Below are 24476 nucleotides of genomic sequence, written 5' to 3'. Positions count from 1 at the left end.
CGTTTGGTACTGATGTAATTATTTTTCAGAATATTTTTGGTCTGGAGTTTGCAAATATGAAAATAGCTTTGGATTGTCTCTATGGAGTTCTTTTTCAACAACATGTGTGTGTGTGTGTGTGTGTGTGTGTGTGTGTGTGTGTGTGTGTGTGTGTAGGCACATGTGTGTGTGTGTGGCACTTATGCATGTGTGCCCACTTACACATAGAAGGACAGAAGAATACCTTACAAGTCATCTATCCCCAGGAATAATGTAGTGTGAATTTTCTTTGAAAAAGGCTCTCATTAGCCTGGACCTTACCAATAGACTAGACTGGCTGGCCAGTGAGCTCTAGGGGTCTTCCTACCTCTACCTCTCCATTTCTGGGACTACAAACCTGTACCACCACACTTGACAGTTTATGTGAATTCTGGGTCAAACTCAGGTCCTTGTGCTTATGAGGCAATTGCTTTGCTGTGTAAGCCTTCCCCTAGCCCAGCAAAAAATATTATGTAACACTGAACAGGCATTTGGGGTGTAATAGCAAATGAGATGACATTTTTAGCCTCATGAAGGTCATCATATAGTAAAAAATGGATTAATTCAGATATTAGGCATATTTATTGACATATTTATAGTTTATAAAAGTAGAGTAATGAAGCTTGGTTGTGGGTCATTTCACAGTATATAGGGTGGCACCACTGTAATGTACAAAATGACTTCATGTCTTTCTCTGAATGAATGATTTAGCAGGTTGTTTTGGCTGTCATTGAATGTCTTCTGAAACTTCAGTGTAAGTGATACTGAGCACGGACAGTAACCATCTTAGGCTTAAAGGGCTGCTCTCCCACATAGCCTCTGATGGCTTTTGGTGGCCATGTTTTGTCTTCACCTAAACCCATGTTCCTCCACCTAAACCTTTCAGGCACAGGTCCAGGTGATATTTCCCAGCCTTGCTTTCTGATAGGTGGGGTATAATGAATGCCATGCATAGGCCTCACTTTTACCCTGACCTTCTACTCTTTGGCTAATGGATAAGGGAAGATGGTGCTTTAGAGTACAGAAAGCCTTAGATGGAAGGAGACTTTGTCCCTGAACAGGTCTGCTGAAGACCCCAGATCATACACAATGAACTATAATGAGAGAGGAAAACAAGCTTTGAGGTCAGCAGATGGTGTCCAAAGATGTCTACCCCATCTCCTTCACTTTTCGTTTCACAACCAGGGAATGAAGTGTGACAACAAAGGAGCATTGTAGATCCCTGTATCTAGTGTATAGAGGTGAATGATAATAATCCCGCAGCACACAGGCCAGCCCCACAAGATAGGCTTCATGCTGTCTCAAATGTTGAAGGTGTCTCTGAGAGACTGAATTGCATTGTGTAGTATTATTTTATGCCTGAAGGGATTCTATTGTGAATGGCAATAAACATGAATGGGAGGATCTTGTCTTTATTCATTCAACACATTCTTAAGTATCTGTGATATGCTGGGCAACTTTCACTGGAGATACAGAAGGAAAGAACATGGGTAATGAATGGCCTTTGGCATCATGAAGGCTGTGTTTTACAGTGGATGTAGGGAGAGAATAAACAATCCCCATAAAGCATGAAGTACACTGGTGGCAATAACTACTGTGGAGGTAAGCAAACTGAACACGAGAGAGAAAAGCCTTTAGGAAAGCTCTCCATCTGCATCTCGGATTGAAAGTACTCTTGCTGTGGCAAACGCACCATGGCGAGGATTCCGCCCAGTCTTATTCTGCTGCCTTGTCCTATTTCCCCAGCATTAGACTTGGGACTCAGCTGTCTGCTGCACCTCTTTACTTGCATATCCTGGGTCACCTTAAACTCCACATGCCTCAACGTGAATTTAGCAATTTGTAGTCTTTTCCTCCTTCCCCTGCCCCAACTTGACTCTGTTAATTGTCGCCAACCATCACCATCACACACCCATACCCTCAGTGTAAGTTTTCATATCTTTCTCCTCTTTATCTCCATCTCTCAAATCTCGCTGAAATTAATTTGTGTGATTTGGAATCCCCACCCCGTCCCAATTTCCCCCAAAGCCGAGGATCTGACTGCCAATTTCCTTCCCTTAAACCATGTCATAGTTTGGCTAAAAGGAAATCAAGACTCAAAGTGGGGACAGTCCATTTCCCAGGGCCCGCAGGAAAGGCAGTACTGTCTTTCCTTCTCTGCAGGAATTCTGCTCTTGAGAGCTGCTTCCTTTTGTCAGGAGGAGGGATGTGCAAATGCCACTCCCGGCTACACTGACCCTGAGGGCTAGCTTGCCAGTGGATGTCAATGCCATTTATGGAAAATCCAGCTAGAGCCTGGTCTAGAGTCTGGATATGAGCCCCATTCCACTCAGTTGCCTCCCAACGTAGGGAAAGGTGCTGGCATTGCTGTTTTGTTCTAACCAGTATCAGATGAGTCACTTGTCACTGGTGAGGGTGGGAGAGGGACTGGATGTGATGGTATCGCACAGATCTACCCATCCCATGTGCAAACATTAGCCAGGGAAAGAAGATGACCTTATATTGTTTTAGTTGTCTCTCTCTGGAGCCATGCACTGTGACTCTGTGGACTCAAGTAACCTTGGATGAAAAGTAGTCAAGAATACTTGTGTGTGTGTACTGAACATGCCCAAGTTTTTTATTCTTGTTATTAGCCTGTAAACAATATAGTGTAGCAACTGCTTATATAGAATGGTCAATATATTAGACATTATAAGTAATCTAGGGATGATTTTAAGCACCCAGGTGTATGTTTGTATGCTATATGCAAATATTAGACTTTTATTTTTATGATTGTACTATTGATTTTTTTTTATTCTTCATGAATTCCAGGCTGGGCAGTGGTGGTGCACATGCTTGGGAGGCAGAGGCAGGAGGATCTCTGAGTTCAAGGCCAGCCTGATCTACAGAGAGAGTTTCAGGATAGCCAAGGCTGCACAGAGAAACCCTGTCTAGAAAAAAAAAAAAAAGAAAAAAAAAAAGAAAAGAAAAAAAGAATTTCATATGTGCCAGGCATGGTGGCACACATCTTTAATCCTAGCATTCGGGAGGCAGAAGCAGGCAGTTCTCTGTTGAGTTCATGGCCGGTCTAATCTATAAAGTGAGTGAGTTCCAGGACAGCCAGGACTTTACGCAGTCCCATCTTTTAGCGCTGCCCATATGTGTCTAGGTGTGGAGTCATCCACTCCAGCGTGAGAAACCTACTCGTGGCCACAATCTTTAGAGAAAGAAGATTTTCCCGTTCCTTGCAGCTGTCAGCTGCCAGACGCTCCTCAGTTAGGGGTGAGACCCCTTGGATGATTTGCTTTTGTGCAGATCTGATGTAGATAACCACAGCTGCTATGCGTTCAGGGGTGCAATAACTATGCTAGGTCCAGAAGATAGCATTTTATGGCATCTCTCCCCATCCACTGGCTCTTCCATTATTTGTTACTTCCTCTGTGATGTGTTCTGGGCCTGTGGGGGATGGGTAATAAGATGTCCCATTTAGGTGTGAGAACTCACAGTTGTTTATCCTCAGCACTGACCCGTTGTTCTGAGTCTCTGTATTGACTGCTGCCCAGTTCAAAGAGCTTTTCTGACCAAGGCTGAGAACAGCCCAAGTCTATGGGTAGAAGGTCCATATGCAGAAGGGAATTTGACAACATGACCACCTAACGAAAGAACAATAGCAGGCTCTGCCTCATAGACATAGGCTTTTGAGCAAAATTACAGTGCCAGGCATGAAATATGCAAGCAGTTATGCCATAAAAGTTGTACTACTATTGTACTGGGGAGAAAATCTTGCCGGACAGATCAGTATTTTAGCATGCACGGTCCAAGACTGGGTAAGACCCTTGTTGTTCTCTCCCCCAGCAGGTTGCATAGCATCTTCCAGCAGTATGAAAGGTAGTCAGTGGAGAGGAAGTTTCCTTGTTTGTTTGAGATTCATTTCTCCATGTCCTATAGCCAATGTGAGTATCTTAAGCAATAGGGTCTACCCATAAAAATGCTACACTTTTGTTTGTGGGAGTTGAGCAACCATAGATGTTTGTTATAGATGAAATGTTTTTCTTATTTTTTTAAGATTATAGTGCAATTACATCATTCTTTAATATTTTTATATATGCTTGTTCTAATTTTCTGATGTGGAATCTGCAGATCAAGACAACCGATTATACTTTAGTCAAGGGTCAGAAGACAGCAGTTCAACTTTTAAGAGGCAGTGAGTAGAAAGAGAGCCCCATATATGGATGAAAGCAGGGGAAAGCTGACACGAGGCAGTAGAGATGTGAGTCCTGGGTATGTGAGTAACCGGTTATGTGGCCTGGGTCAGCAGTTTCAAAACCATTCAGCACGTTGGTTCCTTATCTGAGAAGTGTGTGCTCAGTGAAATGGCGAAAGAAGTAAGGCTTGCTGAGCCGAAAGAGGTGCAGTGAGGATGTTTCAGGGTTCCCTGTGACAGTGGATGCAAAAATGCTTTGCAAGTCACATTTGGCTCTTCTTAGTTCTGTTATCACGGCCACATCACTTCCCAAGCTGTGCTGTGACAGTGAAGAGTTGCACTTCCCAAGACAGGGGAACAGGAGTAAAGAGATTGAAGAGCACAACATCAGGGCCTGGAAGATACCCATTCACGGTTCTTGGTGGGAACTCAGGATATGACTGTCGCACTGACCTCCAAGTGTGGGTGATCTGTTGGTTGAGTGTGTTCATATCCTGCTCTTCCTTGCTGTTCTTAATGTCCTAGGTATTCTTCCAGGAGCTCTGACATGAGCAAGGCTGATCTGATGATCAGGTGCCCTTCCATGAGACGCACTATTAGAGTATTAGTGTCCTGAATATTGCATTCCCACTAGTCTGGGAGCCTCACCTTTTGTGTCTTATACCATGTGTTCCTTAAGGTAGTCAGAGGAAGCCTATGAGAGTGAAATTTTCACCCACCTTTAGGTGGGAGCTTTTGGGATAGTTGACCACATTCTGAGGGAATAGACTTCAAAGGAATGGCATGTGGAATCATTGTAGGTGCATATTAGAAACCAGCATGGCTCAAGGGAGTAAGAGAACTAATGTAGAGGGACAATCGTTGGATTAGAGTTGAAGAGGACAACACTGTTTGGGGGAACTCTGATTAAAATTGAAACAGAAAAGGGTGAAGAGCAGGTGAAATATCCTGGTCTCTCAGGAAGATTTTTCTGCCCACCTAACATTTCTTTGATTCTTTGCTTGTTTGTTTATGAGCACATGTGCCATGGAGTACTAGTGGTCAGAGGACAACCTGAAATTCACCCCTTCTTCCATATTGGTTCTAAGGACCAAAGTTATGTCATCAAGCTTGCTGGCAAGGTGTTCCTGTCTGCTGAGCCATCTTCCCAGCCATAGCAGGGGAGCTGAGGGTGGGAGTGAAGTGTTACTCAGCCCCTGAAGAGCTTTGTAAAGTGGGAAGGGAAGAGGGAAGAAGAGAAAAGGAGAGGGAGAAGGTGGAGAATGAAATTCCCCATGGGCATAATTGAAGTTAGTGTGCAATTGTTGTGAAATTTGTCATGGGGGAAAAAAAGCAGCAAGAGCTGTTTTCATAGCATCCTGTGATGGTTAAGTTTTGATGTCAACTTGTTTGGGCTACACACCTTTGATCAAGCATTATTCTACATGTTCTGGACAGGAAATTTCTAGATAAAATTAACATTGGCAGAAATAGACTGAATAAAGCCCATTATCATATATCATGAAGGTGGCCTTTTATCAAATCAGAAGAAAGTTTTAATAGAGAAAGACTGGCCTGATGGGAAAAGGAATTCTGCCAGCCAATGGCTTTGGAATTGAGTTGAAATGCTTCTCTGGCTCTCCATCCTGCAAGTATCTCCTGTGGAGTTTGGATTCACCAGTCTCAACAATTCCTTAAAATATCTTTCCTCCTTTCCTCCTATGCATTTGAAACTTTAACCAAATGATTTCAGCCAGGTGAATTTATTAGTTCCTCATAGAAGTGGGGTAAGTTAAAGAAGTGGGGCTCAATAATAGGCCAGAGTTCATGCTTCCAGAAGGAAGGGTGGACAGACTGTCAGTTCAAGATGCCCTTCTGGAGCATCTCCTTGCAGCTGCCTCAGCATCCTAAGACAGGCACTGCAGGACAGAAAACCACTTCTCTCAGAAAACTAGCCTTTTGATTTCCAAAATAAGGACAGTGGCCTAGTGGCCATGGCCAGCCCTGTTCAACCCACACCCACTAGTACTAGCTCGTGCTGGCTACTGGCCATTCCTCCAATTATCCAGTGTCAGCTGTGCCTCAGGCCAGCAAGGTGAACGTGCAGATGGTTTAGCCTTCTCTTCTCATTCTCATAGTCAAGGTCTTTTCTGCTCAATCCAGTCTCTCAACTCACAATTCTGTCTTCACTAGTAGAGCTTTCCATTCCAACTTCAGACACGTTAGCTGTATCAGAGCTACAGCATGAACTTTTAGATTATTTATTTATTATTTATTTGTATTGTCCTCTGTGCCTGCATGTACAGGCCAGAGATTGGTGCCATATGTCTTCATCAATCACTCTCCACCTTATTTTTTTTTTTTTTTTTTGAGACAAGGTCTCTCACTGAACCCGGAGCTCACTGATTTAGGTTAGACTGACTTGAGCAGTAAGTTCCAAGGATCTCCCTGTCTCTGCCTTCCCAGAACTGGCCTTACCAGTAAGTAGTACTGTACCAGGCTGGGGATGTGAACTCAGGTCCTCATGCTTGCATGGTAAGCACTTTACTGATGGAGCTGTCTCCCCAGTCCCATGTGTGCATTTCCCTGTGGTCCTAGACCTCAAGCCCTAAGCTCCTCCCTCTGTTGGTTCCCAGTATGTCACCTCCTTCCAGTTACCATCCTTCTTTGAAGGTCTTCTATTCTTTTTTTTTTTTTTTTTTTTTTTGGCCAGAGCTGAGGACTGAACCCAGGGCCTTGTGCTCGCTAGGTAAGCGCTCTACCACTGAGCTAAATCCCCAACCCCTTATATTCTTTTCTATGCAAAGTCACTAGAAGCTTTTAACCATCTGCCTTCTGAATAGACCAGCTCTGCACAGATAGATACGTTTTATCTAGGGCTTTCAGCATATCAGTGTGCTCCTTGTTTTTTTGCTCAGTCTACTTTATATCTGCAAGCACCCGGGGAGGTCAGAGTCCAGTCCTGGGCAATAAAGTGATTGGGGAGCAATCTCTCTGCCCTGGGAAGGGCACCTGGGATTCAGCTTCCCCTCTCCTTTCCTTTATCTCACTGCCTTTACCGCCTCCCTGCCCCCATTCTTTTTCAGTTGTATGAGGTATCTTATTTTTAAATCCACTTTATGGAGGTATAATTGACACATAATAAACCAACATATTTAAAGCAACAATTTGATAAGCTCTTATGAATGTGTGCATACACAAAGCCATCACTATGGCCAAGATAATGAACTTATCCATCACCCCCAAGGTATCTGTGTCCCTCTGTTATCTCTTCTGCTCCCTTCCTTACTGTAGTTTAAGTAAACACATCCCTACACTATAAGCCATTTATAACTTCTGGTATCTTTTACTCAGCACAGTATTTCATGGTTTATTCGTGTTCTTCTGGCCTCTTCATTTCTGATGTCGGATAGTATTTCAATGTATGGATAGACCACAATTTTTTCATTATGGATGGTCACGTGGCTGCTTTTTTGGTTTTGGAGTATTACAAAGCAAACTTCTGTAAACATGTAACTAAAAGTCTTTGTACAGATATAGCTTTTCACTTTCTTTGGGTCAATGTCTAGAGGAATGGGTAGATAACGTGGAAGGTGTTATGGTTTACATCAGAAATAACCTCCCACAGACTAGTATGTTGGACATCTGGTTCCCAGGTGGCGCTATTCTGGAAGATAATGGAAACTTTAGGAGGTGATACTTAGCTGCAGGAAATATGTCACTTTGGATGTGCCTTTGCTCTCTGTTTCTTGTCTGTCATAAGCAGAGCAGTCTCCTTCACACACTCCAGTCACCATGACATCCGTGTCTCCAGGGGATCAGAATGAGCAGAGCCCGGAGCTGTGTACTGAGACTTTTGAAATGAGGAGTCAACATTGACCCTTCTTCCCTTTGTTGTATGTCAAAGGCTTTGCCACAGAAAAATTTTACTCTCATAGTAGATATTATAATCGATTATCCTCCCTTCTCCCTTCCCCTCTTTATCTCAGACTCCTTTATTTTCTCTCTCTCTCTTCTTTCTCTACCCCTCTCTCCCTTGGTCTCACTCCCTCCATTCTTTTTTCCCTTTCCTCTCCCTTCTTAGTTATCTTCTCTATTCGTTTCTTTTTCTTTCTACTTTCCTCAAATGCCAGACTCTTCTCATGGTCTCAATAACCTATAGGGGTATGGTGGCATGGATGGATAAGTTAAGATGAATGCCTCCCCCTGTAATATTTATAGTTTGGTGAGAGTAAATTAAAGTGGATACTAAAATCCATCAAGAATGAAAAAGAAACCAACCCAGTGGAGTGGGAGGTAAAGAAGAGGAGATAGGTTCTGTTAATAATGAATTCACAAGATGTGCCTCTCTTAGATTCCACCAGCTTTCAGGGTCTGAAAAAATCTAAGTCAGGTAGTCTTGAATTGACTTTGCTCTGACACAGATTTTAACAGTCCAGCTGGGAGGATGTTGCAGAGGGTAGGTCTAAATTCTCAACCTTATGACCTTCCAGAGCTCCTGAACAAAGGCAGACCTCCCCTTACTCTACAGCCTCCATCTCTAAGTGGCTGCCATGAAGTCTGTCAGGAGGTGAGGTAAGTTTTCTTAGACCACTCTCTGAGAGAGAGAACTCTCTGTGGTCCTCATTGGTATTCCCTTGTGATACACATAGTGCCTGGGGATTAGAACCCACACAATGAGTTTTCATATGGCCAAATCTATGGCCTAGTGAGGCCTCTGCTGAGCATCTACATCTCTACTTATAATTCTCTGCTCATTAGATTTGGGAGGAAATTAAAGGGCAAAGAAGGAAGCCAGTGGTCTGTAGCTGGCACTATATCAGCCACTGTTGGAAGAGTTGACACACAGGGGACTCCTTTAATATTGCTTTTTGGCAACAAAAACAATTGTTTCCATCTGTTCTTAATGAGGACAGGGAAACTGAGATGGTTGGACTTGTCCAATACTTCATTGCAGAACTAAGATTTGGATATGCAGTTTCCCTAGTATATTAAACTCCCTCCATAAGTATCTAAATATGGTGAGGTCATTGACTTGGAAAACACACAGCTAAGATGCATGAAGTGCTTAAGGTATGACAGACACTGAAGATTTGAGGTCTTGGTGAGCAAAAAATGGTTTAAGAGAAAGGTTGCAAGGAGGTAGAGAGGAAGGGTGGAAGGCAATGCAGTTGGCAGTGATAATCATGATGACCAGCCGGCTCTGCAGGGTATTACTCATCAAGCTAAGAAACATGTGCTTTATCCTATAGATGACCAGAATAATAGGACGTTTTGATTCAGTGAAGAACAGTATTGGACTTACGTTTAGAAAACTTGTCCCATTAGTGATGTGGGAAGCAGAGTGAGAAAGAGTCTGGAATAATCTTTCTCATGCCACAGGAAGACTAAAGACCATGTTAATGAGCTGGCTAAAACAACCAGGCCCCAAAGTAGATGACATACATGTGCCCACTCATCAGAGATGTAGTGCATACTGTTTCTCTCACTATGGCCCAGACCAGGAGACCGAGGCACAGAGGTTAAGCAACATTTGTCTCAGTTGTTACAGAACAAACTCTCAAGGGATGTGCCCAATGTACTGACTCTAACAGTCTTCAAGTTATGCACTACAGGACTGGGGTTTGTGACTACATACCAAATCCCAGATCCAAAGATGGCACTCCTAACATCTCTATGGGGCGCATTTGCTTTCTCACCCATCGAGCCCCATGAAGGTAGATCTTGGGGGAAGAGACAGATCTTATGAAGGTCAGTCCTCTTCTCCACCACCCTGTCCAGGTGCTCACATCCCTTTGCTACCATCTGCTTAACCATCTTCAGGGACAAAGGCTTCCCCATCATGCAGGCACCCTGCACATTTTCTTCACTTTTTGGTTTTCTGAGACAAGGTCTAAATATCTAGTGCAAGGTGATCTTGAGCTTGTAATTCTCCTGCCTTCATCTCCCAGGTGCTATCATTGCAAGCTTGTGCCCAATATCCTTGCTTCACGTGTTTTGACATAAACACAATAATTTCACTCCTTTATCTTGTCACACATCTAAAATGTGTTCATTGAGATGGCTCCTGCTCATCTTCATTCAGGAGCTTTTACTTCTACTAACTTCCAGAAGGGACATCTCTCTGGGAGCCTTGCTGTCAATGTCCTGGCAGGAAGGGAGATATTCTAAAGAGACATTTGTGCCCTTGCCTTTGGTGATCAGACTTGAAAAAATAATGGACTCCAAGAAATATGAATTTCTCCAAGGATCACACACTGGGAAAAAGGTAAAGGCTGGAAGTCCTGGGTCAGTTACAGGGATGGCTTTTTCTCTGGAAAGAGATTTCGCACAGTTTTCACCTTATGAGATCACCTTGAGGGCAGACAGTACTGATGGGTGGAACCCCACCATGAACAGGCTTCATGCATACCTCTTGCCTTCTGTTTAAATCAGTGTTCGGACACTGAAGATGGATTTGGAAATCTCTAGATCTCTCTGCCTCCCCTCCCCCCCCAATGTGGCCACCCTACACAAGCCTCCTTTTTCTGTTTATCACTACAGAATGTTTGCTTAACTGGCCTATTGAGGACTGGTGGCGAAAAGCGGGACTCACTAGAGGTGCCATGCCCACATTCTGGCCCCCAAAACTCCAGTAACACTGCTTTCTCTTCAGTAGGCTGCAGAGCAAAGTGGAACAACTCACTAACAAAACCTTGCCAGAGACTAGACTTTATAACACCTGGTGGCTCTGTGCCTGGCACTCTGTTCTGTCTTTCTAGTCTCTCTTCTGGACAGGAATGGGTGAGATCCTTCCAGAGAGACTTGTACTCTCTCATAGGAGGGTCTTTGCTCTTGGAAAGGGAACTCTACCATTTTTGCTGAGTCCTAGTGATCGCTTTTGGTATTTTGGCACTTACATTACTCAAGAGCAGTAGAGGGTAGGGACTGGAGCCATTGGTACTATCTGGGACAAAGTTCAACAGCGATTTTTTAAGGAGTGCTCTTTGCACGCAAAGCCTTGCCAGCCAGGCTGGTGCTAAGTGGCTGCGTTTGAACTACGGCATTCAAACCGCTGCAACACAATTAAAGCTGAAAACGATCAGCTGGGATTAGAAGGATTCAGAGGGTAATTGCTTCAGAGCAAGCTACATTGCTTGGAGTAGCAGGAGCGAAGGGTGGAACAGGAATTAATTATATTGGGATGCTTGTTTATTTTTATAGAGACTTTTAAAATCTTTTGGAATGGACCAAGTTGTGCCTTTTCTCCAATACTCTTGGTTTGGTTAACTACTGAGGGTTTGTCTGCCAACTGCAATTACTTTCGTTCTTGGAAATCATTAAGGCATGGAACCATACTCACAATAGATCAGCATGATAAATCCTTTTATTGCCTTTGTAATAATGATGCCTAAATGTGTGGAGTGTTCATAACATTTTCAAAATGGTTTCACATCTGTTATCTTGGTGTGTCTTTGCAGCGACCCCACAGGATGGCTCATGGCTGGCACTTCTGCCTAGAAATGATGAAGGTTGACCAAAAAACACACAATGGGTTAGTATCCACCAGAGCTATTACAGCAGCCCACAGTGCCTGCCTCTCACCCAGGATGCTTGTTCCATTACACTGGAAAAACAAAACAAAACAAAACAAAACAAAATAAAGAAACAGAGCAACTTGTTTGCTCATTAGGCAAATGAGGCAAATTAGGGTGGGGCACCATCTTGCAGTGAAAAAGTCATTGCTGAGGTGTAACAGAAGTTGAAACTGGTTAATGAATTGGCCGTTTAAACTAGGTGTTGGGGAGGGAACAATATCACTGGTGAGGTAGCAAAGGTGCGTTCTAGATGAGGCTCTTGGAATAAGGCTCAAGGAATGGACTTTGGCTTAGAATTGGTAACCTTTCATCATTTTGTGTTTGTCCAATGATTATCTGTGCTCCAAACACCTTTCTGTGCCATAAGTCTATCTAATCATGACCTTCACCAGTGTTGTAATTAAGGCCAAATGAAGCATTGGCTGTATGAGAGTCAGAGACATCTGAGACACTCTGGCCACTGGCATTTGTCTGCCTGAAATGTACTTGTCTTTGACATCATCATCAAAGGCCACTATGGCAGCTTGTTCTCACATTTCATTCCATGCTTAGTTATGTCTTAGTTCTTTTTATAAAGAAGAAGAAGAAGAAGAAGAAGAAGAAGAAGAAGAAGAAGAAGAAGAAGAAGAAGAGGAGGAAGAAGAGGAGGAAGAAGAGGAAGAAGAGGAAGAAGAAGAAGAAGAAGGAGGAGGAGGAGGAGGAGGAGGAGGAGGAGAAGAAGAAGAAGAAGAAGAAGAAGAAGAAGAAGGGGGTCAAGATCATGATGGGAAAACCCACAGAGATAGCTAACCGGTGCTAGTTGGAACTCACTGATTCTGGACTGACAGCTTGGGAACTTGCATGGGACTGAACTAGGCCCGCTGAATGTGGGTGATGGCTGTGTAGCTTGATCTGTTTGTGGGGTCCCTGGCAGTAGGGCCAGGACTTATCCCAGGTGCATGAACTGGCTTTTTGGAACCCCTTCCCTGTGGTGGGATACCTTGCTTAGCCTTGATACAATGGGCAGGGGCTAGGCTCTCCTTCAACTTGGTATGCCAGACTTTGTTGACTACCATGGGAGGCCTTACCCATTGTGAGGAGTGGATGGGGGTAGAGTGGGAGGGAGGTGAGGAGGCAGGAGAAGGGGAGGGAGGGGGAACTGGGGTTGATATGTAAAATGAAAAAAATTTTAATAAATAAATATATTTAATAAAAAAGTTTCTTCTTATTTATTTATTCATTTATCTATTTATTTATTTATTTATTTTAATTTTCATGTGTGTTGGTGTTTGGCCTCTGTGTGTGTGTGTGTGTGTGTGTGTGTGTGTGTGTGTGTATGTATACATGTGAGAGTGTCAGAGGCACTGCAGCTTGAGTTACAGACACTTGTGAGGTGTCCTATGGGCACTGGGAATTGAACCTCTTTCTTCAAAAGATCAGCTAATGCTCTTAACTGATGAGCCATCTCTCCAGCCCCTTAGTTAATGTTTCTATTGTTACCATAAAACACCATGATTAAGGCAACCTACAAAATAAAACATTTAATTTGGGGCTCATGTTCCAGAATATTAAAATCCATGACCATAATGGTAGGGAGCATGGTAGCAGGCAGACATGTCCTACATCAGTAGCTGGGAGCTTACATTTTGGTACACAAACACAAAGCAAAGAGAGAGGTGGTGGTGATGGAGGTTGGGGGGGGGGGGACCTGGAAGCCTGCCCCCAGTGACACACCTCCTCCAACAAGACCACATCTCCTAATCCTTCTCATTATTCTCAAACAATTCCACCCACTGGGGACCAAGTATTCAAACCTATGAGCCCATGGGAGCCATTGTCATTCAAACCACCACAATGTTCCAAGGTGTGTTTAACAGAATGCTTTACTGATTATGACAGAACAGGTAAGTAGGATTTCAAAATTGGGGAACAACAGAAAGAGGTAGATAAATATAAGGGACCCCGAACAGTACCCAAGAGATCTCACAGCACAAACCCAAGCTTCTGTGACAACCCTGAGTGTCTCATCCTGCTCCAGCTTTTGCTCATACAAAACTTGCTTCCAATTGTAGAGCCACATCCAGTAGAAACAAAAGCTAGATTTCCCAGACTGCTTCTGTGCAGGTTACTGTAGAGCAATCGCCCAACAGAAAGCACTGTTCTGTACATTATGTGAGATGAAAACTGAAAAGTTAGCTCGCCTCTAAGCCAACGCACAAAAGTCAATTGCATTCCAGGAGTAGGGAGAAAAATTTGCTGCATAAGAACACAGGTTGTGTAAGCATGAAAACCTGAAATTGAAGCCTCGGCACCCAGGTAAAGTGCCGAGCATTGCCATGAACACCCATGACTCTAGAACCTTGGCAGGTAGAGGCTAGAGGATTGCTGGGGCTTGATGGGTGCCAGCTTAGCTCTAGTTTCAGACAGAGAGACCCTGTCTCAAAGGAATGAGGTGGAAAGTGACAGAGAACAACCAAAATCCTCCTGTCTTCATTATGGGCACCCACACCTGTGGGCACATACCGCATAAACACACACAAGCACACACATACTCCAAAACCCTCAGTAGTGTTTCTATATAGTAAAAGCCAACTATCTGAATGAAAATAAAAAAAAAATCCATTTTATTATTGATAAAAAGCTTTTTTTTTTTTTTTTTTTTTTTTGATATTTCACTCTGTAGCAAATATTGGCTTCTAACTCCTACTCTTCCTGCCCCACTTCCCATGTGCTGGCTTTACTGAAATGAGCTACCATGTCCACCCAGCAAGGGAAAAAAAAAATCTCCATAGATACTTATCAAAGGACACACAGAAACTGCAGATAGGTTTCAAAAGGCTCAGAATCAGCCATTAGCATAGACATGCAAATTAAACTCACAGTGTGATATCATCTTCTACTGGTTAAAATTATTTTTGTGGTTAAAAGGAAGACAGAAAGCAATGGACAGAGAGGATTGGGAAAAAAGGAAAAGAGAAACACACAGTTGATGGGGATATAATGAATATACCCAGTATGAAAAGCAATATGGAATTTCCTCAAGAATTAAAAATAGATCTACTGGACGTGAGGGGGGTGGCAGCTCAGTGGCAGAGCACCCGCAAGTGGCATGCAAGGAGCTATGTGGCTCTGATCCCTAGAACTGAAAAGAACTGGGCTGCATGTCCAAAGGAAAACGACATCAGTACACAGGCAGCTCCCTGCTCTATGTTCACTGCAACATGTTTCATTATAGGCCAGCTACGGAGTCAGCGTTGGTGCTCATCATGAAATGAATGAAGAAGGAAAATGTGTCCAGATGAAATTTTACCACCTCTACAAAAGAAGAAAATCCTTTCATTTTTCAACTCCACAGGGGCGGAGTCTGGAGGACATTATGTTAAGTAAAATAAGCCAAGCCCAGGAAGACAAATGATATTTCGTTTCCACACAGAACCTAAAAGAGTTGAACTAAGACATAGAAAGTGGAATGGTGATTAGGGAGGGCTGGAGTGGTATGGTTGGGAAGGGTGTTCTGGAAACATCAGTCTCAGGACACAAAACTTCAGTCAGAGAAGAGACTCAGTCCAAAGATTTTTGTATAATACAGCCCATTAGTATTAATTTTCTTTCTCTATTTCTGTGTGTGTGTGTGTGTCTTCTCTTCCTCCTCCTCCTCCTTTTGCTTTATTGCAATTATTATTATTATTTTTTATTTTAAGGTAAGGTTTCTCTGTGTAGTCTTGACTGTTCTAGATCTTGCTCAATTAGGCCTCAAACTTAGAGATCCACCTGCCTCTCTGCCTCCTGAGTTCTGGGGTTAAAGGCATGCACCATCATGATGGGAAATTTTTGAAGGAAAGCAGATTGAGCCAGGCATGGTGGTACACACTTTCAATCCTAGCACTTGGGAAGCAGAGGCAGATGGGTCTCTATGAGTTCCAGGACAGCCTGGTCTACAGAATTAGTTCTAAAACAGCCAGGACTATACAGAGAAACCCTGTTTCAAAAAACTAAGAGAGAGAGAGAGAGAGAGAGAGAGAGAGAGAGAGAGAGAGAGAGAGAGAGGAAGCAGACTGAAAATTATTTTAGTGACTGGAGAGCTTGCTCGGTGGGTCTGAGTACTGAGTTCTTGTTGGTAATAGAGAGGATTTTGATTCTCTTCCCACTGCTCACAACTGTTGCTTAACTCCAATTCCAGGGCATCCACCCCCTCTTCTGGCCTCTGTGTGCACCAGACCTACATGTGAAACATAGATACATATGCAGGTACAACGCTCATACACATAAGATAAAAATAAATAATAAATCATGAGAAAATTATTTCCGTAATTTGAAATACAAACAAAGTTATTTATTTTTAAATTTTTTGGTGTGTGTGTGTGTGTGTGTGTGTGTGTGTGTGTGTTCAGGTATACACTTGCCACTGCTTGTGTAAGGAGCTGAGAGTTGGCTCTTGCCTTCCACCGTGCTTAAAGCAGGGTATCCTTTGTTATTTTTGCTGTGTTATACACTCTGGGCTTGCTTGCCCATAAACTTCCAGGCAATTCCATTATGGCTGCCTCCAGTCTGTCTTTGGAAGGCTGGGATTACAGATGCATGTCACTGCATCTGACTTTTTTGTTTTTTTTTTAGTTCCTTGTGATCACACTCAGGTGGTCAGGCTTGTGCTGTTATCCATTGAGTAATCTTGTCAGCTGAAAAGTAGGTTTTTAACGTGCTCACCATAAAAAAATAAGTTTGTGAAGTAACTATGTATGTTAATTAGCTCAAAGTAGACACTCCACAATATATACATATTTCAAAACATGTTATCCATTATAAACACATATGAATTTTATTTGTCAGTTAGAGAGCTGAAAGATTTCCAGACACAACTCAATCATCTGTCCCCAAAGGCCACCTCTAATGGCCCCTCACCCAGTGCTCCAGATTCAGTGAGTGACTCCTCCCAACAAGCTCTGCTCTGGCTTCATAGTTCCAGAAGTGTGGGTGAATAGAATGAATGCAAAAGAAGCTGCCTTCACTGAAGGTAATGAAATATCCTCAGAGGAACGAGACTGCCTGGGAATCTGTCAGATTTGCATCTTGGGTTCATCACTTATAACCTGGAAATTGTTGAGCCTTTCTGGCCACTGAAGTGGCCAGAAAGGAGAATGAAGAATGTTCTTAACTTTAACTAAAATATCCTGTGCAAAGCATCTAAGAAGGAGCATAGCCCAGTGCTGTGGGATGTCTTTCTGTATGCTGTGAACATGTGTTGCTTTGATTGGTTGATAAATAAAGCTGTTTGGCCAATGGTGAGGCAGAATACGGTTAGGCAGGACATTTGAACTAAAGAGACAGAAGAAAGGAGAGTGAGGAGGCCTGCTGTCCAAGGAGCAATGAGATGCCAGCAGACCAGTAACGTCACAGCCACATGGCAACATATAGATTAATAGAAGTAGAATGATTTAAATTATAAGATCTAGCTAACAAGAAGCCTGACCCACAGGCCGTATAGTTTGTTAGTAATATTAGCCTTTGTGTGTTTACTTGGGACCAAGTGGCTGTTGGATGTACGAGGGAGAGATTTGTTCCAACCATGGGCCTGGGCAGGACTGCAGAAATTTCTGGCTACAGCTTAAACTTGCCAGGCTATCGCTCCAGCATTCTGAGTTCCATGGTGATATTTTATTCGTGCTCTAATAAATAAAGCTTGCATGGAGATCAGAGGAATAAGCCAATCACCATAGTACACATAGAAGTCAGAAGTCAGGCAATGGTAGCACATGTCTCTAATCCTATCACTCAGGAGGCAGGGATCTGTCTGGATCTCGGGGAGTTCAAGGCCACACTGGAAACAGAGCTCATGGTGGCATGAGCCTTAAATTCCAACACTAGTTAACCACAAAGGTCTGGAGGTCTGTACAAACAGACAGGAAGTGACAGAGCTAGGCAGGAAGAGGAAGTGATGTAGCTGGACAGAGAGAGCAAATGAGATAGCAGAACAGAAATGCATATAGGCATGGGTATACAGGAAGTAGGTCTCTTTGGAAGCTGAGGTGTCAGTGAGATTGGCTTGTGGCTTTTCCTATTCCTCTGATCTCTCAGGTTTTAACCCTGATATCTGGCACCGGGTTTTGGTTTTTGTTTTCTATTTCCTTCCTTCCTTCCTTCCTTCCTTCCTTCCTTCCTTCCTTCCTTTCTTTTTTTTTTTCAAGACAGCATTTCTCTGTGTAGCTTTGGAGCCTGTCCTGGAACTCACTCTGTAGAACAGGCTGACCTCAAACTAATAGAGATCCTCTTGGCTCTGCCTCCCGAGTGCTGGGATTAAAGGCATGTACCACCACTGCCTGGCTGGCTCTGGATTTTTTATTTAATAAGACCATTTGGCAATTCTTCTACAGAGTCCCATTTTATAGTTGGTCAAGATCCTGTCCTGATCATGAACCCAGACCTAATTTTTCCTCTATCTTTATGCTTAATTCAACTCGTCTTTACCAACTGCAATTTAGTGTGCCTTACTTAGAATCTCTCTGGTATTCCTGGCTTAGGAGAGATTGATCTCCCCATCTCTTCTATGGTCAGAGACTGAGTCTAATTCTTTGTCTTGATGGTAGCCCTTTGAACATAAGAATGTGCTTATGGTTCACAAATGTGTTTGAACTCCCAGACTTGTCATCAGAAAAACCAAAGCTTTTCCTCTTGCAGGTTGGTTCTAGCTGCTTGTCTCTTGCCTCCAGAATGCCAATGTTATGGCAAAGTTTGCCCTTATGTTAGTTAAATCTGGAAAAATAGTTCTGCACTCATGAACTCAGGCCTGGAATATATTTGCTTGTAATAGACACTGAGTCTATTTTCAGTGTGCACATTTCTGGGTATCTGGGAGGATACACTTCTAAGAGAGGAACTACTTACAGGCAAGTACTCCTTCTGGTTGAGTAGGAATTGCAGGTGATCACAAACCTGCAGCCATAATTCACCTTCCCATGAAAATCTCTGAAATTTTCAAGTCTTTCTAACCATGCACCTACATTACAGTCTCACTTTTAACATTTTGCAAATCTGATGATGTGAAATGGCATATCTCATTATTGTTTGACATTTTAGATTATTAGTAAGTGTGAACACTCTTATATTTGATTTCTGACCAATTATATTTCTTGTTCTGTGAACTGTTTTTAAGATGGGCTATGCCCTACTTCTACATTGATTGAATAGGTTTTTTTTTTTTTTTTGAGCTGAGGATCGAACCCAGGGCCTTGGGCTTGCTAGGCAAGCACTCTACCACTGAGCTAAATCCCCAATCCCTGAGTAGGTATTTTTTTATGTATATTCTGGATATATCAGAACCAAAACACATATGTGTGCCTATATATTCTGGATTGATTTTACCATTGCAATTTTTCTGTGCACTGTATTTTCATATGCCTTATTGGTTCTTTGTAAGAGAATGTTATGTTTAACAAGGTCAAATTTACCATGTTTTCCTTTATGGTTGTGACTTCCTGCATGATTCTCACTTTTGGAGACTGTACGCTTCTAATAACCAGTTATCACAGGCAATATGGTGGTGGGAACAAGTGGAGGATGATGCAAAGGAGAATTATCGCAGGAGTTTCCTTGGAACGACTGACTGTAAGTTTTCACTTCAACTTGTTATGGTGAAAGTGTTGTACACTCATAGCAAAACTGCAAGTAAATACATAGGGAGGGATGGATCCGATACTCTGTTTTCTTTAGTAGTAACATCTTGCATAGCTACAGTATAGTGTCATTAACATCAGTAGATTCATCTGCATTCAACCCACACAATTTATTCAGGTTTTATCACTCACTGGTCCTTGCCCTCTTGGGTATCTGTGTCTGCACAGTGAGTCTCTTGCATCTTTGTCACTGGCGTAGAATCCATCATCCACCTCTGCAATCAAATCCCAGTGTTATTCCATGACGACAGGCCCTGGTGCTGCCCAATGTTAACCTGTGATTTTGTTTCAACTATCTCAAGATGTTGCTGCTAAGACTTTTTTTTTTTTTTTTTTTTTTGGTGACTTTAAAACAGTATATTTAACTTTAGTCTTTAAATATATCAGCATTTTTCATATCTGTGAAATAGTATCAGGTTCCTTGGGGATGCTCAAATTTGTAAATGTTGAAGTCTCTTTTTATAAAATGATGCTTGTTGACAGAACTGTCATATGTCCTTTATTTGTTCTGACATCTCTGGATGGCTTCTAATACATAGCACAATGCATATGCTATGTAATAGTTTTTAAATGTATTTCTTAGAGAATGATAGCCAATATCCATATATGCTCAGTATAAACAAAAGTGCTAAAAATATTTCAAACCCCCATTAGTTGAATCCCTGTGGGTGAATTTTTCTGTCCTTGAAACACAATACTTGATGCAGGCGACTTCAGAGAGAAGAGATTTATTTTAGCTCACAGCTTTAGGGGTTGCAGTCCTTCGTGGTGGGGAAGACATGGCAGCTAGGACTCCATCTGTGGCATAACAAAGCTATTATGTTACTTAACAACAGATGGGAAGCTGAGTCATGGGGCTGGAAGTGAAGTTGTCCTAGAGAACCCTCAAGCCCTGCTCCTTAGGCCCCATGTTTGCCACCAAGGCATTATGTCCAAAAGATTCTGCAGCTTCCCTGAGCAGCTCTGCTAGGCGGTGACCATGTGTTCAGACACAGACGTCTGTGGGGGACAATTCACGCTTACATCATAACCCCATAGACTTGGACATTGCAGATAGGGAGGGATGAAAATACACATCAAATACCAAGCAGAATGAGCATGGACTATGGAATCTGCTGCTGCTGAGTTTGCAACACTGCAGGGTAACCTCGAGTCACTTTCCCTAGCCTTGCTGATAAGGAAATGGTGGAGACAGTACTTGAAAAATCATGCAGCAACTGCCACAAAGCGCCTGTGGAAAGAGAGAGGAAGACGCTGAAAAGGACCAATAAGAAAGAAGGAGTTGATGACGGAGTTGATGACATTACCCAATTGGAATGCAGGAAGATAAAGGCCAATGGGAGTGGAGGGACTCTGGGACACGTGGGTGGGGGAGCTGAGCGTTGTGACCAAGGCTAAACATGAGAGACTGAAAAATGCAAACCACCAAGGCATTGCTCGTTTCTCCAGTTCTGATCCATTCCTGTTCCAGGGGTCTAATCAGGCCTGTGTCTGTTTCCCTCTTGAGTAGACAGACCAGAGGCCCCATCTACGCCTTCCTGCAACAGCTCCCCTCTCCAGGTGGCCAGACGGGAATTCCACCAGTGTTGTTTCCCTGGACTTTGATACAGCCGCCAAGTTCATTGGTGCTGGGGCTGCCACAGTTGGTGTGGCTGGGTCAGGGGCTGGCATTGGAACTGTGTTTGGTAACTTGATTATTGGCTATGCCAGGAACCCGTCTCTCAAGCAACAGCTCTTTTCCTGTGCCATTCTGGGGCTTTGCCCTGTCTGAGGCCCTGGGGCTCTTCTGTTTGATGGTTGCATTCCTCATCCTCTTCACCAGGTGAGGCTCTGTGGGGGTCACCCATCCATCCCTGCTGCTTCGACTCCATTCCAGTCCTGGTGCTGGAGTGTGCTAAGCTTTACCATTAAACAACATTTCTCTCTAAAAAGAATATATATATATATATATATATCATGCAGCCTTGCTGTACCCTGACCAGTATGTGTTTTACGAATGATACTTAGTATAATCAAGGCTTTCTCCCTCATGATGATGACACCAACCTTATCACTCTGACTTTCTTCCAAAGGAGTAGAAATGACAGCTGTCTTGTCCCTCCTTGCCACCTCAGTTTATGGTGTACCCTATTAGGGAAATTCTTTAGTTCATGTATGTCTTCTTCCTTCAGTTTCCTCCAGAGTAGGAGGAGTACCTGCCACAGAAGCGTACTAGGCCGGTCTCTGGAGCCTCACATCTCCTTTCTTTGTGTCTCACACATTTTCTGTTTCATCTGCAGTTTGCCAGGAAGCTGCTGGCCTTGGCTGCCTGGCTGGCTGAGAAAATCCTTCCTATGCCTGCGCTGACATGCTGGGTGCCCTTTTAAGAGGACTATCACAGAGGCATGATGGCTTCTGATCCAAGCATGGAAGGCTGAATGGGGAGAGTCCAGCGCAGCCTTCCAGGGGAGAAGCTATTCTGGGAAACAACCACTCCAGTCACCTCATTAGCATAATCTCGGGAATTAATGGCTTGATTGATGTCCCAAGTTTCCTGCAGTTTTCTATAAATGATAACGTATTAAAAACGAGATGGAGGAAAGAAAACATGACACGACATATATTATTTAGGTGTTTGCAGAGAGGCTGACACACAAACACACACAATTTATCAACAGACTTTTTTTTTTTTTTTTGCAGGGTGTTCTGAGCCCGGAGCCGCCAAGATGTGGAATTAATTTCATAGCAGGTGATTCTAGACTATTTCACATGGGCCATCTGTCGCTTCTTCATTTACCTCTCTGCTGTTACAATAATTAATCATTTCAGGCATAGGCTTGGCTCAGGATGCTCTACCTTGGCTGGGAGCACCCCAAGAGGGAATGGCACCGGACCACTTGCTCTAACGCAGCCTGTTTCTGTGAACCAAGGGTGTTCCCATTTTTTTCTCACTTGCTTTTGTGTCTGACACCAGGGTCTCAGGAGTTGGAGGTGGCTTCATAGGGTACTGCTGAAACAATACATGTTGTTTTCACACAGCAAAAGAGAGTTCCGGGAGGCTTCGTCAAATGCTTGTCTTCATGTAGGTAATAGGAGGGGGTGGGACAAACTCAGGTTTATCAAATCCTCAAGCCTTAGTTGTTTGTTAAGACTTGAACCCGAAACATCCCCCACAGGCTCATATTTTGAGTGTGCGTTATTTATTTATTTATTTTTTTCTTGCTACCTGAGAGAAGCAACTTAAAGAGGGTTAATTTTAGCTCATGGAGGTTGGAGATTTAGCTCAGTGGTAGAGTGCTTGCCTTGCAAGTGCAAGGCTCTGGGTTCAATTCTCAGCTTAAAAAAAAAAAAAAAGAGGCTCCAATTTTAGTTCATGCTTTGTGGGTACAGTCCCTCATGGCAGGAAAGATGTGGCTGTAGAAGGATGAAGGATGTGATATGACCACATCTTGTCATAGTCAAAAATCAGAGAGCAATGAATGGTGCTGCTCAATTTGCTGTCTCTTTTCCCATCACTTTTGGTTCAGTTCAGGAGCTGAGACCATGGGATGGTGCCACCCACATTCAGGGTCCATCTTCCCTTGTTAGACTCTCTAGTAATGGAGTAGAAGTGTGCCTCTTAGGTAATTTTAAATCCAGTTGTGATGGTTTGAATGAGCATGGCCCCCCATGGGCTTATATATTTGAATGCTGGGTCCCCAGTTGGTAGAACTGTTTGAAGATTAGGAGGTGCAGCCTTGACGATGAAGGTGTCACAGGGGGTAGGCTTTGAAGTTTCAAAAATTTATACTATTTCTAGTTAGAGCCTCTCCCCATCTTTTGCTTATGGATCAGATGTATGCTCTCAGCCACTGCTCCAGTGTCATGACTGCCTCTGTTTGCCTGCTACCATGCTCCCCACTATGATGGTCATGAACTCTTCTTTTGGGCCCATAAGCTGTTTCTTCAGTAAGTTGCCTTGGTCATGGTGCTTTGTTATAGCCATGGAAAGGTAACTAAGACAGAATGGAAGACGAAAATCAAGATTAAACACCATGCTTGGTCCCCAACTCATGGTGCTATTTTGAAGGCTGGGGAGCTTTAAGGAAGTAGGGCCTAACTAGTAGAGGTGTTTCACTAGGAGTGAGTGAGCCACTATTTCAGGTCTCATTCTCTCTGTGTCCTGGTTTTTGCCATGTAAATGGGTGCTACCTCACGTCCCTTCTACAGTAAGTGAGCCAATCCTATGGTCATGCTTTTCCACCATGGAAGATTGAAATCTCTCTGAAACCACAAGTCAACACAAACTTTTCATTTTTAAGGCATTTTGTCCCATCAATGAAGAAAGTCGCAAGTGGATCCTTCTAGTCTGAAGAATGTCTCTAATAGAAGAAATTTTACTGGAAATAAGAAGACAATGCTGCAGATCATATAAGTCTTTGACTTAGTAGTCTAGAAGTCAAAACATTGTCAGGAAGGCATGTGAGTCATTGTTCTACTCTGCTTGTTGAAACAGTGGGAGGAAGAAAGTGCCAGGGCAGCTTCTTGACTGAGGTACATTCATCTACTAGAATGTATTCATTTATTTATTAATGATACATACTTATCAATTGACTAATTGGTTCATGCCAGACATAGGGCCAGGTGCCAGAGACATTGTGGGAAAGTTCTTGCACTCATATGGCACTGGTGTTTTAGTAGGGAGATATAAAATGAATTGTAGGTGGACACTTCTTTCCTGCCTGCCTGTTCTCAAATAACCCACATGTAGACTTAATATTAATTACAAATGCTTGGCCAATAGCTTGGGCTTCTCATTAGCTAACTCCTACATTTATGTTAACCCATATTTCTTTTCTATGCTTTGCCACATGGTGGTACCTTTGTTTGTTTGTTTGTTTGTTTTTGAGAAAGGGTTTCTGTATGTAGCTTTGCACCTTTCCTGGAACTCACTTTGTAGACCAGGCTAGCCTTGAACTCACAAAGATCCACCTGCCTCTGCCTCCCAAGTGCTGGGAATAAAGGTGAGCGCCACCCCCAGCTCCACCCCAGCAGTGGTACCTTTTTTTAACATGGCATGTTCATGTTCATCTCCTGCTTCCCCTGTGTCTGGCT

General features: G+C 43.1%; 1 pseudogene; it reads left to right on the top strand.

Annotated features, from left to right (window-relative positions):
* Positions 1-20818: 20818 nt before the first annotated feature.
* On the top strand, positions 20819-21229 carry LOC118597110 (annotated as a pseudogene).
* Positions 21230-24476: the final 3247 nt, after the last annotated feature.

The sequence above is a fragment of the Onychomys torridus genome, chromosome 16 (assembly GCF_903995425.1).
Source record: "Onychomys torridus chromosome 16, mOncTor1.1, whole genome shotgun sequence".
Classification (NCBI taxonomy): domain Eukaryota; kingdom Metazoa; phylum Chordata; class Mammalia; order Rodentia; family Cricetidae; genus Onychomys; species Onychomys torridus.
The sequence above is the reverse complement of the archived record's forward strand: the minus strand, read 5'-3'. Positions and strand labels throughout refer to the sequence as shown.